Below are 18,699 nucleotides of genomic sequence, written 5' to 3' on the forward strand. Positions count from 1 at the left end.
ACACCAAAATCATTTCCAACTGGCTAATGTATGTCAGCAAAATCCTCAAGAGCATGTGTGAATATGGGTTCTTGGAGTATTTTATAAAGTAGAAACCATATAATTTTAAATGAATCTGAATTTTTTATTTGGAGTGTGCCCAATTAAAGTTCTATTTAAGATACCATAGCTGGAGCAGCTGGGATAAACCTGTTTGCTCAGTTGGTGGACCTAAGCCTGGATTCACAGGAGGCCAATTCCAAATGTATTTGAGATGCTCGGGATTTCTTGCTGTAATGTAGAAAGAATCCATGGGCTTGAGGGGGTGGGTAAGCTGGAGTGAATTTACCACACGTGACTTGCCCTGGCTTGAACAACACATAGGTGTGTGGAGGTTCTACATTCTTGAAAAGAATTCTGGTAGCTGTTCTCTGTAGACAGAGATGCTGGCGGGAGGCATGACAGTGGAAATCGAGTGCCTGATTTCAGTGGGGCTGGGATGATCCTAGGGTGTCAGAGGCCAAGCAGCGTGATACTTTAGCTCGAAATGAACTTTGGGTGTTACTTCATGGTCTGTGCCACACAGGTCTTGGCTGTGGCTCATCAGTGGTGAGGTTTTTAGGCCTGAGAATGGGGAGCCCATCCTGGTCCCCTTAATGTGTAGATCTGAGCTACTGCCGTGGCCAGCACAATGCAGGTTCCTGGCCTCTGACCCAGTCCCCAGTTCCCGTGATGGCGGAGAAGCTAAGCTTGAGCAAAGGGCTCTACCAAATACCCAGCGATGGCCTGTGAATCTTCCTGCCAGATTCGCCTGATAGGTCCTTCAGCCATATGCCTGGAAACTGCATTGTGGAATGGGAAATACCACATAATTTTGGGATTATTGGTTGTCTGCTGCATCTGTGAAGTTTCTGGAGGTTCAGTATTTTGGGGAGCATCAGAATATCCCAGGGAAGACCACATCCTGCATCTTGCTTTGTTTAGCTACCACCACCATCAGAGGGGGCTTGAGAGACCGCAGTTACTGTCCGTGGTGTGCCGCTCTCACCCAGAAGGCTACAGACTGCAAGGTGTTCATCAGATAATACTGGGGTGAGTCTTAGGACTGACCAAAAGGTTCCGGTCGGGTTGCTTTTTACCTGTTCTTATTTTTGCTTACCGATTTTGGAATCTGACTCCAGCTTCCTTTCCCTTGCTGGGCCCATGATCTGTATCTGTCTGCATGGAGGAGAGAAAAGAGGCTGATGGGGGGGTCAGTTTAGTTCTCTGCTAAGCCCCAGCAAACTTCCTCCATCATCTTGCTCCTTGCCCTTAGTCTCCTAGAGCCTCCCAGAATCCTGCTCTCCTCTGGTCCATAGTCTGGGTAGTCCAGGGTGTGGGTCTGCAGCAGTCCTAGGTGAGAACTTCAGAACCTGGGGACACAGAGCCAAAAGTCCAGGGTGCGGCACTCTGAGCCCAGTAATCTAAGCTCATTAGATTTCTCATGTCTATTGGAGATGGGCATGAGGCTGCCACTGGTTTAGGTACTCCTGTGCCACAGCCCCAGCTGGGTCCTGTGGGAAATATAGCAGGACTTAGAGACATGGCCCAGCCCACTCTCAGGGATCACATGGATCTTAATGGGTAGATTCTGAACAACTCGGCACAAGTGCTGGAGTGGTACCCAGAAGGTTGGAGGAGGCAGTGGTCTGTGCCTTACAGACTAAAGTTTATAAAATCACCTGAGGACTAATTGAGTGTGCAATTCAGAGATGCTGTGGTAGAGATTTGATAGACTGTGTCATTTTTCCCCATGGTGGATTGGGAGGAGCTTGTAACCCAGTACCCACTTTGGTGATTAAAAGTAAACCAGGGTAGGGGGCACCTGGATTTGAACCAGGGACCTCTTGATCTGCAGTCAAATGCTCTACCCCTGAGCTATACCCCCAGGCCCAGTAAGATGGTTTAATTAACCCCCTTTTCATGTGTTGACTCACCAAGAACAAGACTCATCTCCTCTGGTTGGGATGTCGAGGCTGGTTCTGTGTCTCTCAACTCTGGCCTCCCTCCTGTAACTAAGACTTCCTTCTGTATCACTTCTGTGTGCACCTGGCTGAGGACACCCTGGTGGCCTGGTTGAGCTTTATAACTGGAAAGACACTTCAAGTCATCCAGATAATTCTCTTTGACAGTAGCAATTGTTGAGCATCATGTCAGGTGTGCTGGGCTGGGGACAGAACTCTTAACTGGATGACACCACTCTCCCCTGCACTGAGAGGAGACCCAGAGACTGTGTCTGGTGCTTGTATTGGACATAGAATAAGGTTCATGATAATTTGTCAAGTGAAAAGCAAATTACTTTTGTTAAAAAAAAAAAAAAAAAAAAAGTTTAAACCAAACCCCCATGACACAAGTTTACTCATATGACAAACCTGCACATGTATCCCTAATAAAAATTAAAAGAAAAAAAATTAAAAAGATAATACTCTACAGAATACCACTTCTAGAAATTTATTCCTCAAAAATACTCATATAAGTGCATGAAGACACATGTATGAGGAGACTCATTACAGCTGTTTTTGAATTCATCACAGCCAAACACTGGAGACCATCTAAATATCCATGGGCAGGGAATTGGTAAAGACGTTACAGTACATTCGCAGGATGGAATGTGATACAATGGAATCGGTAAGCTGGATCCACTGCACTGGCATGGGAAGACGCTTCAGTGAAACATTAAGTGAAAAGCAGATGCACAACAGACGTATGATATGAGCTCGTTTTGGCTTTAAAAAATACGTTACATACAATTATACAATCTGTGATATATTCAAATCCATCTCTAAATGAACTAGTGGAGATGTCCAAAAGGAAGCTGGAGTTCGAGGGCAGGTCCTGGCTAAAGACATACATCTGTGGGTCTCCTGCCCATTTAAGCCACAGGACGGAATGAGATCAGTGAGGAAGTGAGTAGAAAAGAGAAGACGTCTGGGGACTAGGACCTGGGCCATTAAATGTTTAGAAATGGGGATGCTAAGCAGAGAATTACAAAGAGAACAACAGAGAAAGAATGACAGCCCCCAAGTCATTTCCAAAAAATGCTACAGAGGGTCTGAGTCAAAGATGAGAGTCACCCAGGACAGATGGCCACCAAGGACTGTGACAATCACAGTTTCAGTGCAGTTGGGTCGGTGTTTCCTGGGAAGCCTCCTGACCCTCCTGATGGGTGGAACTCCTGCCACATGCTCCCATGCACCTGTATGTCTATGGAAGCAGGCACAGTTTGCCACAGTTACTGCAAATGTGCCTGCAGGGTTCATTGTATATCATGAATGGTGAATACATACATAAATTTTGTTCAAAAGTGTGAACAAAAAATAGAGGCTATATTGATGGAATGAGATTCCAGGCAACGCCAAGGGGTGGATGAAGAACACAGGATGTGCTCCAGAGAGGAGCAGGCAGGCTTTGTCTCTTAGCCAGGAGGGGATGAGGAGAAGGTGAAGATGCAGAGCAGCAGGGGATGCTGAGAGGCCTCCACAGCCTTGGTCTTCTCAGTCAGGTAGAAAACAGGTCATCCAAAGAGAATAGAAGTAGGGTGGGACTCATTACTTGGGAAGAAGGGCAAAGCGTGAACCAGGCACTGTGGGAAATGGAGAAGGGTTCAATTAGAAAGGAATAAGATCATGGCTCATTAGCACAGAGGTGCTGGTTGAGATCAGGCTGGTGTAGATTTGCAGTGGGACTATATGGCTCTACAATTTACTCCAGCAAAGACTGACTCCCTCAGAGCAAAGGTGGGAAAGGCCAATGGCGAGTGTCTCCATGGAAGCAGAAGGGCTTATGAGGGAGGTAGATAGACCACAGGCCAAGCCCTGAACCGAGCCGGAATCATGAGTGAGAGGCCAAACACAGGGTCCTTGATGGGCAGGCAGATAGCTGAGCCCCAGGGTGGCTCTCCGCTTATGGGAACAGAAAGAGGCGGATAAGATTAAGGTCAAGATGAGGATAATGAACCATTTTCAGTAATGGTAAGGAAAACAGGTAAACAACAGAAGAGGTGTCATAAAAGGACTTCTCTGATTCTAAGATCTTGAAAGAGAATAGCTTGAGTGATAATCAGGTTTGGATATGAATGCTGAACACCCAAAATGACAAAGGATTAAAGCAAAACCCAAACAAACCAGAAGCTTCCTTTTCTGCCACATAAAAGTGCACACAACCAGGTGGTCCGGGCATGGCACTCCATTGGGTCAGGAACCCAATTTCTTCTTTTTGCCTGTCTGGTCCGCTTGGCTATCATCCCAGCATGCCATTGCCCACAGTAGTGTGTCTACCTCCCAGCCAGCGGGAAGGAGGAAAAGACAAGCGTCTCCATGTAAGAACATGCATCCCTTTCACCTACATCTCATTGACCAGCCTTATGCCTGTGGCCTCACAGCTCCAAGGGCATCTGGGGAGTGCACTTCTTCTGGGAAGCTGCATACCCAGCTAATAACCAAGAAGGAGGGTAGAAGGCACTGGTGGAAAACTCTGAACCTCTGCCTCACCACAGCTCTTGAGAGGCACAGTGAGTGGAGTTTGTGAACATTCCTAAAACCAGGAAGATGGAAATCTCATGAGGTCATTGCATTGGAAGCACATTGCCTTGCAGTTTGACATTCCTGAGGATGAAGGCAGAGGGAGGTGAGGAAAATATGATTGTTAGTCTGGTTCTAAAAATTTCCTCTAAGTTTGTGGAGTCCCAAATATCAGAGAAGACATCAATGGGGAGAGGAGAGCCCACGCTCTGAGAACGAGATGGCTCTGAGAGAGAAGTGTGGTGGGATGGTAGCATCTGGAGGCAATGAGTAGACTGAGGCTGGGAGGGTGAAGGTGGCCTCTCTGTGCAGAGGTTGAAGGGGAAGGATGGCTTCAGGGAAGGTGGCCTTCAGGTCTGCAAGGAGGGATAACAAGGAAGAGTTGCAGGGAAAGGTTCAGGAGGAAGGAGAGTGTTTACAGAGCAGCTAGAGGGCTGGTGGGCTTGGGTGGAGGAGCTGAAACAGTAGTGGGGATACAGGAAGGACGCTGCCCCGAGAGACCATTTGCACTATCAGAAAACATTCGAGGGCGGGACGGGAAAGAGCAAGCACCCAAGTTCCAGGCCAAACTCTTAAGTGTTTGTGAAACTGGAACAGCAGAAACCATGTCTTAAAACATTCAAGATTTTGTGGGTACATACTGGGTGTGTATATTTACAGGGTATATGAGCTGTTGTGAAACAGGCATGCAACGGGAAATAAGCACATCATGGAGTATGGGGTTTCCATCCCCTCTAGCATTTATTCTTTGAGTTACCAGTGCCACTTTTTGGAGGGGAAAACAAGTACTAAATGAATCAAAAGGAATCCGCTTTGTTGAAAAGGAGTTTATGAAGTACATCATTGAAGATTAAGGAAGTCCTGTTTTTCAGGCTCCTGTCTCTTATAAAGAAGGTCAGAAGACACAGGATATTTTCATCTCAGGGAGTAGAGCAAAGCACCGTTTGCTAAACGATCAAATGAGACAGAGCCTCAAGTGACACCACACTTGACCAGGCTGTATCTTTAATGCCTTCTTTGTTGTGTTTTCCTGCCATTCAAGGTAGAGATAGTAAGACTCTCTTGCTGTCACATAGCCTGTTTTTAACCTATCTAAAACATTACAAGAGCCTGTTTTTAACCTATCTAAAACAGAAACTTCAGTTGTTTATATAAATTTGAAGAATTATTAAATGTTTTAGGTAGTTTTGGAAAAGGTTCATAAAACAGGATTAGTGTGAGGGATACTAAAAATCATGAATTGTACTTCCGAATTCTATGCTGTATTGCTGAACCTCCATGAATTTTGAGATTTTGTATCAAAAACACTGTTCATTCTCCAAAGCATAGAAAGCCATCATGTCCTTTAGTTTTTGAGATTGTTACTACCAAATACCCAGTGATGACCTGTGAATCTTCCTGCCAGATTTCCCCTAATAGGTCCTTCAGCCATTTGCCTGGAAACTGCATTGTGGAGTGGGAAATAGCCACATAATTTTGGGATTATTGGTTGTCTACTGCATCTGTGAAGTTTCTGGAGGTTCAGTATTCTGGGGAGCATCAGAATATCCCAGGGAAGACCACATCCTGCATCTTGCTTTGTTTAGCTACCACCACCATCAGAGGGGGCTTGAGAGACCGCAGTTACTGTCCGTGGTGTGCCACTCTCACCCAAAAGGCTACAGACTGCAAGGTGTTCATCAGATAATACTGAGATGAGCCTTAGATGACTGACTAAAAGGTTCCAGTTGGGTTGCTTTTTACCTGTTCTTATTTTTGCTTACCAATTTTGGAATCTGACTCCAGCTTCCTTTTCCTTGCAGGGCCCATGATCTGTATCTGTCTGCATGGAGAGAAAAGAGGCCGGTAAGGTCAGGTCAGTTCTCTAGGAAGCCCCAGCAGACTTCCTCCATCGTCCTCCTCTGGTCCTGAGTCTGCAGCACCCCCAGGTGGGAAATCCAGAACACGGAGCCAAAGTCCAGGATTTGGCACTCTGAGCTCCCAAATCTAAGCTCATTAGATTTCTCATGCCCGGAGGAGGTGGACATGAGGCTGCCGCTGGCTCATGTAGTTGTGTGCCTCAGCACAAGCTGGGTGCTGTGGAGAATACAGCAGGATTTAGAGACATGGCCCAGCCCTCTCTTGGGGATCACATGGATGTGCCTGGGGAGAGTCCCGACAACTCTGAGGAAGTGCTGGAGTGCTACTCAGAGGGCTGCAGAAGGCAGGGGTCTGTGCCTCACAAACTTGAAGTTCATAAAATCGCACTTTGGGAGGCCAAGGCGGGTGGATCACGAGGTAAAGAGACCGAGACCATCCTGATCAACATGGTGAAACCCTGTCTCTACTAAAGATACAAAAAATCAGCTGGGCATGGTGGCGCGTGCCTGTAATCCCAGCTACCCAGGAGGCTGAGGCAGGAGAATTGCCTGAACCCAGGAGGTGGAGGTTGTGGTGAGCTGAGATCGCGCCATTGCACTCCAGCCTGGGTAACAAGAGTGAAACTCCGTCTCAAAAAAAAAAAAAAAAAGTTCATAAAATCACCTGAGGAATTGAGTCAGCACTTCGGAGATACTGTGGGTCTGAGATTAGATATGCTGTGTTATTTTTTTCCATGGTGGATTGGGAGGAGCTTATGACCCAGGACCCACTTTGATGACTAAAAGTAAAACAGGTAGGGGGCACCTGGATTTGAACCAGGGACCTCTTGATCTGCAGTCAAATGCTCTACCCCTGAGCTATACCCCCAGTGGTAAGAGGATAGTGTAATTCACCCCCTTTTCATGTGTCCCCAGCACACCAAGAGCAAGACCCAGCTCTGCCGATTGGGATGTCCAATCCAGTTCTGTTTCTCTGAACTCTGGCCTCCTGTCACTATTACTTCTGTCTCCATCCCTTCTGTGAACACCTGGCTGAGGACACGCTGGTGGCCTGGTTGAGCTTTATGACTGGAGAGACCCTTCAAGTCATCCAGATAATCCTCTGACAGTAGCTGTCGAGCATCATGCCAGGTGTGCTGGGCTGGGGACAGAACTCTAACTGGGTGACACCACCTTCCCCTGCACCGAAAGGAGACCCAGAGTCTGTGTCTGGAGGCTTGTATTTGATGTAGAATACTGTTTGTGATAATTTGTCAAGTGAAAAGCAAATTGCTTTTGTTAAAAAAAAAAGTTACTCAACAAATACTACTCAGCCTTTTGAAAGTGTGGCACATATACACCGTGGAACACTGTGCAGCCACAGAAAAGAATGAGATCATGTCCTTTGGAGCAACATGGATGGAGCTGCAGGGCGTTATCCTTAGCAAACTAATGAGGAGGAGAAAACCAAATGCCACATGTTCTCACTTCGAAGTGGGAGGTAAATAATGAGAACATGTGGACACAGCAGAACACCACACACTGGCACCTACCTGAGGGTGGACAGTGGAAGGAGAGAAGATCAGCCACTATATGCATAGTATGTGGCTGATGAAATAATCAGATCCCTGTGGCATGAGTTTACCTATATGACCTGCATGTGTACCCCTGTACCTAAGATAAAAGAAAAAAAAAAACATTAAAAAGATGGTACTCTACAGAGTACCACTTCTAGGAATTTACCCTTCAGAAGTATTCATAAAAGTGTATGAAGACACATGTAAGCAGATGTTCATCACAGTGGTTTTGAATTCCTCGCAGCGAAACACTGGAGATCATCTAAATATACATTGGCAGGGAATTGGTTAAAACCAGACTTTGTCTCTTAGCCAGGAGGGGATGAGGAGAAGGTGAAGGTGCAGAGCAGCAGGGGATGCTGAGGGGCCTCCACGGCCATGGTCTTCTAAGTCAGGTAGAAAATAGGTCGTCTAAAGAGAATAGAGATAGGGTGGGACTCATTACTTGGGAATAAGAGCAAAGCGTGAAGCAGGATTGTGGGAAATGGAGAAGGGTTGAATTAGAAAGGAATACGGTCGTTGCTCATTAGCAGAGAGATGCTGGTTGAGGTCAGAATGGTGTAGATTTGCAATGGGACCATTTTTCTGTGTCTACAGTTTTCTTCTGTAAGAACTGGCTACCCCAGAGCAAAGGTAGGAAAGACCAAAGGTGTGTGTATCCCCAGATGCAGAAGGGGAAGGTAAACAGACCACCGGCCAAGCTCTCAGAGGAGCTAGCATCATGACTGAGAGGCCAAACATGGGGTCCATAATGGGCGGGCAGATAGCTGAACCCCAAGGTGGCTCTGGGGTCGTAGAAAGAGAGAGAGAAGTACAAGATTAAGGTCAGAATGAGAATAATGAACCATTTTCAGTAACAGTATGGAGAACAGGTAAACATCAGACAAGGTACCATTAAAGGACTTTTCTGATTTTCAGATCTTGAAAGGGAATAGTTTGAGTGATGATCAGGTTTGGCTATGAATGCTGAACAGTTAAAGCAAAATGGAAAGAAACCAACCAGAAGCTTCCTTATCTGCCGCTTAAAAGTCCACAGCTAGGTGCTCCAGGTATGGCTTTCCATAGGTTCAAGAAACTGATTTCGGCCGGGCCTGGTGGCTCACACCTATAATCCCAGCACTTTCTGAGGTCGAGGTGGATAGATCACCTGAGATTGGGAGTTCGAGACCACCCTGACTAACCTGGAGAAACTCTATCTCTACTCAAAATACAAAAAAAAAAAAAATTTACCTGAGTGTGGTGGCACATGCCTGTAATCTCAGCTACTCGGGAGACTGAGGCAGGAGAATCTCTTGAACCTGGGAGGCAGAGGTTGCAGTGAGCCGAGATCATGCCATTGCACTCCAGCCTGGGCAACAAGAGGGAAACTCTGTCTGAAAAAAAAAAAAGAAGCTGATTTCTCCTTCCTGGCTGTCTGGCTGGCTTGGCTTTCATTCCATCATGCCAAAGGGTGACCACATTAGCATCTCATCTGGAGGACAGGGACAGGAAAGGGTCAAGTACCCAAGTTCTAGGCCAAAGCGCTAAGCGTTTGTGAAACCGGAACAGCAGAAGCCACTTCTTAAGAAATGTAAGTGTTTGTGGGTACATACTGGGTGTGTATATTTACAAGGTACATGAGCTGTTGCGAAACTGGCATGCAATGTAAAATCAGCACATCATGGGGAATGGGGTATCCATCCCCTCAAACATTTATCCTTTGAGGCACCAATGCCACTTTTTGAAGGGGAATAAAAAGTATGAAATAAAAAGTTCACATCTCTTGTTAACAAAAGGAATCTGCTTTAATGAATAGGAAATTATGAAGCACATCATTGAAAACAAGAGTTGTGTTCAGGCCACTACATCTTATACTAATAAGGAAGGTCACAAGATACAGAATATTTTCAACTCGGGAGAGTAGAGCAAAGCGCCATTTGCTAAATGATCAAATTAGACAGAGCCTCAAGTGACACTACACTTGACCAGGCTCTGTCTTCAGTGCCTACTTCTCTGCTGTGTTTTCCTGCCATTCAGTGTAGAGATAGTAAGACTTCCTTACTTTCAAATAGTTTTATTACAAGAACCTGTTTTGTTTGCTGTGTTTAGTTTAGTGTTTAAAGTATATCTGAACAGAAATAACCTGTTTTCAATTAATCTTAAATAGAAACTTCTGTTGCTTTTATATAAATTTGAAGAATTATTAAATGTAGTTAGTTTTTAAAAAGGTTCATGAAATAGGATTACTGTAAGGGATACTAAAAGTCATGAATTGTGCTTGTGAATTCTATGCTGTATTTCTGAACCTCCATGAATTTTGAGATTTTGTACCAAAAAAGCCGTTTGTTCTCCAAAGCATGCAATACCATCCCACCCTTTAGTTTTTGAGATGGTTGATATAAATGAGTGATCCTTTCTGCAGAAGTTTGCTTTTAAAGCTTAAATATGATGTAAAATTGCCTTTGATGGAACATCTAAACACAATATGGAACTATATACTTTCACCTGTTGACATTTCATCCTCTGCAAACTTGGCCTCATAAGGGCTCACTCACTGAGCCAGAGATCCTGGTGGTTTATCTTGGAAATAGAGAACAATACCCGCCTCCCAGGGAGAATGTCTAGATCGAGAAGTTGAAAAATTAAGACAGCTAGGAAATGCTAAAGCAGCATTTTTTCTTGGAAGATGCTCTTCTGGTCCAGTTTTAAGTGCTGTACACACAAGTGTGAAAGGAAAATCCATCTTGGGGCCCCCAGATCACTAAAGGGAAAAGTCAGGCTGAGAACCGCTTAGGGCAAACCTGCCTCCCATTTTATTCAAAGTCACCCCTCTGCTGACAGATAGATCTGTATCTGATTGCCTCCTTTAGAGAGGCTCATCAGAAATGCAAAAGAATACAACCGTTTGTCTCATATACCTGTGACCTGGAAGTCCCCTCTCAGTTTGCAGTTGTCCTGCCTTCACCTGGATTTGTTCCACCTTTCTGGACTGAGCAAGTGTGTATCTTACACATATTGATTGATATCTCATGTGTCCCTAAAGTGTATAAAAGCAAGCTGTGCCCCTGCCACCTTGGGCACAGGTTGTCAGGACTGCCTGAGGCAGTGTCACAGACATGCATCCACAGCCTTTGCAAAATATACTTTCCCAATTAACTGAGACCTTTCTCTAGATATTCTGGGTTTGCATAAGGAGGGATAAGAAGACGCAGAGTGGGAACAAGGCAGCCTTAGGCTAAGGAGTCTTCCTGGAAGCTCTGCTAAAGTGGGGTCTTGCCCTTAGCTATGGTCTAGAGCATCCTGGGGAGCTTTCACCTGCCTGGACCCCACCCCACAAGTTCTGATTTAATTGGTCTGGGGTGGGGCCTGGGAAATGGCACTTGTATGGACTCTTCAAGTGATTCTAATTTATATCTGGAGTTTAGAACCACCACAGTCTATCCTCACCATTTTCTTGTTCTGGAAAAAAATCTTTACCGTAGTGTCTAATAGGTTAAAATATAGGCGCCTATTTAAAATGTCAAAATTGAAAATGCGGAGGGGGTATCTGGAATTGAACCGGACACCTGTTGGTTTGCAGTCCAATGCTCTACCCCTGAGCTATACCCCCTCCTGCTGTTGTGGGGGTCAATTAATGTCTTTGACTTGTAGGGTCACACCCTGATGACCAGTAACCTGTGACCTGCCACTTCACAATGGAAGCTCCTAGGAGCTGCCAGGCCTACCTCACTGAAAACTCTTTGACTTTGTGCATAGCAAGAGGCAGTCCCCTCCTCAAATACCCGGGAGCCTGTGTCTTCCCTGCCTTGAGTCCTTGGTTGACCAGTAACCTGTGACCTGCCACTTCACAATGGAAGCTCCTAGGAGCTGCCAGGCCTACCTCACTGAAAACTCTTTGACTTTGTGCATAGCAAGAGGCAGTCCCCTCCTCAAATACCTGGGAGCCTGTGTCTTCCCTGCCTTGAGTCCTTGGTTGGGGGCAGCAGCCTGGAAAAGCACTGCCACTGCTAGAATGGCCTTCAGTGTCAACCTCCAGCGCCTGTTATGGTGGGCACATAGAAGGGAAACTCCGTGTGACTGAGGTGTCTGTTCTAACATATTTAATGACAGAATTGGGCCTCTCCTCTCCCAGTTTTCCAACACAAATACAATCTAGGACAGAAGATGATTATTCCAACTTCACTTTTTCCATTAATGTTAATGGAGAATGATAGAGAAGGAGCAACTCCAAGAAATAGTGAGAAGTCAGTAGCTGAGTGATTTCAGAATCCCCTAAAGCCTTAAAAGGGCCAACATTAATATAGTTTCGAGGACCAAAATGTGTTGCTAGAGAACAACCCCACTTGACTTGGTTTTTTTTTTAAAGTGACAGGGTATTTTCCTGTCCTCCAGGCTGGAGTACAGTGAAACAATTAGAGCTCACTTCAGCCTCCCAAGTAGCTGGGACCACAGGTGTGTGCCACCATACCCAGCTAATATGTTTTTATTTTTTTGTAGAGATGGAGTCTCACTCTGTTTCCCAGGCTGATCTCAAACTCCTAGCCTCAAGCGATCCTCCTGCCTTGGCCTCCCAAAGTGCTGGGATGACAGGCATGAGCCACTGTGTCCAGCCTCCCACGTGACCTTTTCTGATGGCAGACAGAGCCCTGTCCCATCTAGAAGGAACACTTGGAGTAACAATTGGGTTAGCTCCTTTTCACTTCCTCAGGTGTACCAAGGCCCCACCTCTGCTCTCGTCACAGGAGCTGGGAAACTGTCCCTTCTGCGAACTGGCTTTCCCTCCTACTGGAATTTTCTCCTTTACCCACAGGGCTTTGCCTTGTATTTTTGGCAACCTTCTTAGAAGTCAGCTAGCAGCTCCTGGCTCAAGAGCCTGGGGGAACACTGGCTTCCACAGTGATTTCTATGATAACGTCAAAATCCTGTGGCTTTCCTTTTTGGCAGTAGGGTGGACTGCCAAGGAAAATGCAAAGGATTGATGAGCCTGCAAGAGCACAGAATGCCCTGCTGGCAGGGCTGGGCAGCAGCCTGAGTCCAGGAAGTCTGGGACATCTCTGGATTCTGGTGGCCCAGATGTCAGTAGTACAATGATAAATAGGCATTTCTAGGAAGAAGTCTTAGGCCCCACACATGGTGAGGAATCACGATTGAGACTGCCTTGCACAAAGACAGGATACAAAAAGGGTTGAGCTCTTAAGGAAGGAGTGAAGGAAAGACAGGAAAAAGAAAGTCCCGAGAATCCCTAGCTGCGGACTGACTGACTGGGGTTTAGTGGACCCTGAATTGATGTCTTTATTGGATCTGAAAAACCGCAGGCAACTTATTTCAAGTTGGAGTTGGGAGTGTAGTGCCATAGGCTCCTGGCCAAGTGAAACTCCTCCCCAGACTGCATCAGGAACCAAGCTTCAAAGAATTCCCATCGATAGAGTTTGGACAGTTAGAAGCCTGGGAGAAGTAGTGCTGCATGGATACTAATGGTGTGGATTGTGAAGCCAGACAGTCTGGGTTCGAGGCCTGCCTCTGCTAGAAGGCCTTGGGCAGGTTACTGCCCCTCCCTTTCTTCAACTGTTTCACCTGTGAAATGGGGGTATTAAGAGTGTATACTTGATGGATTGTTTGTAGATTGAATGAGTTAATCCATGTAAAGTGCTTAACACAGGACTGGCACATAATAAATTCTGTATAGTGTTTGCTGAACAGACAAAAAGTTTGCAGGGAAATCAGCCAACATTCATGAATTGGCTGATAAACACAAGTAACAGAATAAAAACCCACACGGCAGGACATGGTATCTATTGCACATAACCGATGCAGGGTTTTTACCCAAAATACATAAAGAATTGAACAAGGCAATTAAAAAATAGACAACTTAGTAGAAAAATGAGAAAGAGACTCGAGCAGTTACTTTATACATTTGGACATCCAAGCGACCAATAAGCCTGTGAAAAGATGCCCAAACCTCATGAGTCTAGAAAGATGTAAATTAAACCACAGTGGACTATTGCTAGAATTGTTGCTAGGATGGTTAAAATGAAAGGGACTGACGGAACCCAGTGATGGTATGTGGAGTCTTAGTAACTCTCATCCCCTGCCAGTGGCAGTGTTGTTTGCTATAACCACTTTAGAAAACCATCTGACATTACTGGCTAAAAATTATAACATCAAAATAGATGAAGAAAAGCATCCAATCAATTTCAACACACCTTCAGGATTTTTAAAAATTCTTGGGAAACTAGGACAAATATTCTACCTCCTTAATATGCTACGAGGTGTCTACCTAAAACATAAAAAGAAATATTATTTAATGGTGGGATGTTGAAAGCTTTCAATTGAAAACTGAATGCAAGACAAAAATGTTCTTAAATAAAAGAGAAATGGAAACTGAATTGAGGAGCAAAAGGCTATGAAAAATCACCAAATGTACTTTCCAAATAAATCAACTAAGACATTCCAGAAATGAAAACTATCAATGCCTTCCTTTTTATTAAAATACAACTCAGAGTTATATTTCAGAAATCTTCAATGTACTGCTCAATTAATTTGTACACATGCACACGTATGTACCTACCTCCTGAATCAAGATATAGGAAATTTCCCCTTCCCAATTGCCCTCTCTCCCCAAAAGGTAACACTATTCTATCACTATGGACTAGTTTTACTTGTTGTTGATTTTATATACATGGAATTGTACTTACCCCTTTGAATCTGCCTTCCTTCACCCACAATTAAGATTTATCTGTGTTTTGCCACTGTAGTGGTTCTTTGTTCTTCTTTTTCACTCTGTTGCCAGTCTGGAGTGCAGTGGTGGGATCTCCACTCACTGCAAACTCCACCTCCCGGATTCAGGCAGTTCTCTGCCTCAGCACCCCACTTCTTCCACCAAGCTGGGACTACAGTTATGCACCACTACGCCCAGCTAATTTTTGTATTTTTAGTAGAGATGGGGTTTCACCATCTTGGCCAGGCTGGTCTTGAACTCTTGACCTCGTGATCCACCCGTCTTGGCCTCCCAAAGTGCTGGGATTACAGGCGTGAGCCACCATGCCCCGCCTCTTTATTCTTTTAAAACTCTGTTTAGGATTCCATTATATGACTAGACCATGATTTATGTACCTATCGTACTGTTCATGGACACTTGAGTTGTTTCCAGTTTGGGACTATTAAAAGAAATGTTGCTGTGAAAATTCTTGCATGTACACATACACTCTCTGATGTCTGTTATCTAGGAATATAACTATTGAGGAAGAGGGTGTTTCTATTTTCAACTTTAGCCATTTTGATGTTATAATTTTTCTCCCTTAGTCTCTTGTCTTAGTTTGGATTTCTTTAGAAGTAGACCCTGAAACTAGGATTTAAGAGCAAGTAGTTTATATGGGAGATAAGTTCAAGCAACACCAGTAGGGAGTGGTAAGTCAGAGAAAGGAAAGAAGTTAATAAAAGTTGATGCCAGCCTACATAACAGACAGAAGTTCTCTGAAAGGAAATGATACTTATTTAGGGAATGACGTTTGGCGATGGGAATACAGGTGTCACAGTAAACTGTGTGTTTGAGGAGGTTGTGGTAAGGGAAAGTTTTTAAAGGCAAAATGAGAAGGATTACATAAATTGTTTTGGAGAAACAATTCTTGGTTACAGCAATCAGTAACAAGGGTGGCAACAGTCCAAAGCTTGTTGGGCTTTTGCTGTGTGTATGTCCTTGCAGAAGTATTTTTTGTAAGTGTGTAAGGTTGCAACAGCCTCTGGGCAAAGTTGTGGGTTTTACAGAGTCTTGTGATAGTTCTTGTCATCAGGAATTCATATATAAGAACCCTACCTTCATGGTTTTCCCTGGCTCCATTTGTTGGGTTGTAACACAAGTGACTCCATTTTCATTCTGACAACTTTCACAGTGGAATATTGGGACAAGTTGCCATCATAGGCAACTGGAACTTAATACTACTAGGGACTTTGTAAGAATGTACCGCATGCTTTAGGGTTATCCTCTCCAAAAGAACAAGGCAACTGGTGTGTTTATCCATCTACTCCCATCAGTCATAGGCTGAGGGTTGCTTTTGAAGGTTGGGTGGAGATTCTTGGTCCTCTTAGCCTGTCATATGTTTGGGCAGCCTGAGAATGCCCTCAGACATAAAGTTATAGGTGCTGACGGTGGAAATTGGGGCCTGCATGCACAAAAATGTAAGTTCTGAAGGAATATCAGTGGAGCACCAACAGGATTTACTATATCCTGTAGTGTGATGAATTACACTGATAGGTTTTTCTAATGTTAAGCCAACCTTACATTCTCAAATGATCTTAATTTGGTTATTATGTGTTATTCTTTATGTAATACTGAATTTGATTTATTAATACTTTTGCTTATGTTTTTAAAGTGGATTCCATGTTAATATGTGAGGTTGTCCTGTTTTCTTATATTGTCTTTGTTATTTCTATTTTTATTTTATTTTATTGAGACAGTCTTATTCTGTCACCAGACTGACATGCAGTGGCACAATTGCAGATCACTGCAACCTTTGCCTCCTGGGTGCAAGCAATTCCCCTGCCTCAGCCTCCTGAGTAGCTGGGACTACAGGTGTGCACCACCATGCCTGGCTAATTTTTTGTATTTTAGTAGAGATGGGGCTTCACCGTGGCTAGGATGGTTTCGATCTCCTGACCTCATGATCTGCCCACCTCAGCCTCCCAAAGTGCTGGGATTACAGGCACGAGCCACCATGCCCAGCTGTCTTTGTTATTTTTTTATAACAAGTTTAACTAGCCTCATAAAATGAGTTGGGAAAGGTACTGCTGTTTTTAGGTTTCTGTTCTCCAGAAGTGTCCGTGTAAGACTTAGATTATTTCTTTCTGAAGTGTTTGGTATAACAGGCATTGAAACTATCTGTGCCTGGAAGTTTTTTGTTATTTTTTTAATGGCAAAATGTTTCATCATGAATTCAAGTTAATAGTTCTATGATTAGTCATAATTTCTGTTTCTTCTTGTGTCAATTTTGATAAAAATTAAGCCAGATATTGAGGACAAATACCACTAGTATAAGCATAAAATAAGATTTATTTGGGAAAAGTTACACACAGTGCATCTCTGTTTCAAGGAGACGTGTTATTGAGCAGGACACAGTTAGACACACTGTAGCAAGTACTCCAGAAGAGGCATTCTGTCTCTGTGCCACATCTATATTTACAGGGATGTTTGGAGGGAGCACTTAACAGTAGAAGCTTCTTGGCAAAAGAATCAGCCTTGCTGGTAGACAGGAGAATGTGGAGCATTGCCACCCATGGCTTATGAGGCTGGCATATGGCACCTGTATCAGCTAAAAAATTGTATTTTTTTTCTTCAAACCAGCTTAGTTATACTAAACTAACTAAAGTGGATTAATAAGGAGGGAGAGAGACCCAAGACCATCAAGTAGACAAAGAATTTCTCTCATGTAAGTTTTATTTTTCTAGAAATTTTTCCACATAATGCAAATATTTTGTTGGCATAAAGTTGCTCATAATATCATCCTATAATCTTTTTAATTTGGGGGACACTATAATAACGTACCCTTTTCTCTCCTGATACTGGGTATCAGTGTCACTTTGTCAGTGTTGTCTGCGTTACTACTTTTATTGTTTGTTTCAAAGAACAGTTTTAGCTTTATTGACCCTTTCTCTTATTTGTTTTCTACTTAATTTGTGCTTTGATTAATTAATTTATTACTTTCTCCTTTGTTTTTTCCTTGGGTTTATTTTACTATTATTTTACTATGCCTTTTGGGAGAGATGCTTAGTATTTCATTTTAACCTTTTTTTAAAAATAACACTATCTTTGCATAAGATACTATTATTGAGGTAGGCCATAAGTTGCCCTCCAAGTATGCTAGAGCTGCAGCTGATAAAGTTCAGTACCTACTATTATTATTTAGTTCAAAATATTTTCTAATTTCTATTACAATTTATTCTTTGACCCATGGGTTATTTAGAAGTAGAATTTTTAGTTTCTAAACATGAAGGTTTTCTTATATTTGTTGGATTTGCTAGTTATTTGATGTTATTAATTTCTAGCTTAATTTTAGTCAGCAGACATGCTCTTGATGATTTCAGTACTTCGGAATTTGGTAAGACTGGCTTTGTGATTTAGTGTACAATTCATCTTTGTGTGTGTTCACATGTGCTTGGGAAAAATGCATGTTCTGCAGTTAAATGCAAGATTCTTTACATGTTGGTCAGGTCAGGTTTGTTAGTCATGTTGTCCAAATCTGTGTCCTTTTGATACTGTGTGTGCTTGTTTACAAATTCACAGGGTTTTTAAGATCTCTCACATGAAAGATCTGGCGGAGGTTTGTCCATTTCTCTTTTTCAGTTTTGTTAATTTCCGCTTATTATGTTTTGAGGCTAGGTTATTAGGTATACCAAATTTAGAATTACTATATGTTTTTGGTGAATTTGTACTATCAATACAAAATGACTCTCTTTGTCCCTGGTAATGCTTCAGATGTCAAAAACTATTTTGTCTGGTATTAATATAGCTACATCATATATAGTTGTCATAGGTACAGATACCTTTTTCTGTTCTTTTATTTTTAACATTTCTATAGCCTCTCTCATGAGCAAGATACAGGCTTTTTTTTATAAATCCAGTGAAATATTTTGTGTTTTAAATGGGGAATTGAATGCTTTACATTCCATGTTTATGCTGGTACACTCTTGATTAAATTTCCTATCTTCTTTGTCTGGCAAGTTCTAGTTTCTGTTTATTTCCTTCACTGTCTTCTTTTGGAGACTATATACAGA

At 43.4% G+C, this 18,699-nt stretch overlaps 1 protein-coding gene and 2 non-coding genes across 24 annotated transcripts in view; 1 reads left to right on the plus strand and 2 right to left on the minus strand.

Annotated features, from left to right (window-relative positions):
• The window catches only part of LOC103794958 (zinc finger protein 746), a 47,969-nt gene that overhangs the window by 17,291 nt on the left and 11,979 nt on the right, over positions 1-18,699 (plus strand). For 9 of the 22 annotated variants that reach the window (XM_078343519.1, XM_078343521.1, XM_078343523.1 and 6 more), the window contains exons 6-8: positions 964-1,071; positions 2,553-2,646; positions 6,341-6,393. The gene's annotated coding sequence lies outside the window, so the exon portion shown is untranslated. Of the gene's footprint in view, positions 1-963; positions 1,072-2,552; positions 2,647-6,340; positions 7,700-18,699 lie in introns of those variants that run through there. The other 13 variants (XM_078343525.1, XM_078343526.1, XM_078343529.1 and 10 more) reach the window with 8 other exon arrangements.
• Positions 1,835-1,906, minus strand: TRNAC-GCA (transfer RNA cysteine (anticodon GCA)). The gene has a single exon. It is a non-coding gene; the product is annotated as a tRNA-Cys (tRNA).
• Positions 7,194-7,265, minus strand: TRNAC-GCA (transfer RNA cysteine (anticodon GCA)). Its single transcript has one exon. It is a non-coding gene; the product is annotated as a tRNA-Cys (tRNA).

The sequence above is a fragment of the Callithrix jacchus genome, chromosome 11 (assembly GCF_049354715.1).
Source record: "Callithrix jacchus isolate 240 chromosome 11, calJac240_pri, whole genome shotgun sequence".
Taxonomy (NCBI): Eukaryota; Metazoa; Chordata; class Mammalia; order Primates; family Cebidae; genus Callithrix; species Callithrix jacchus.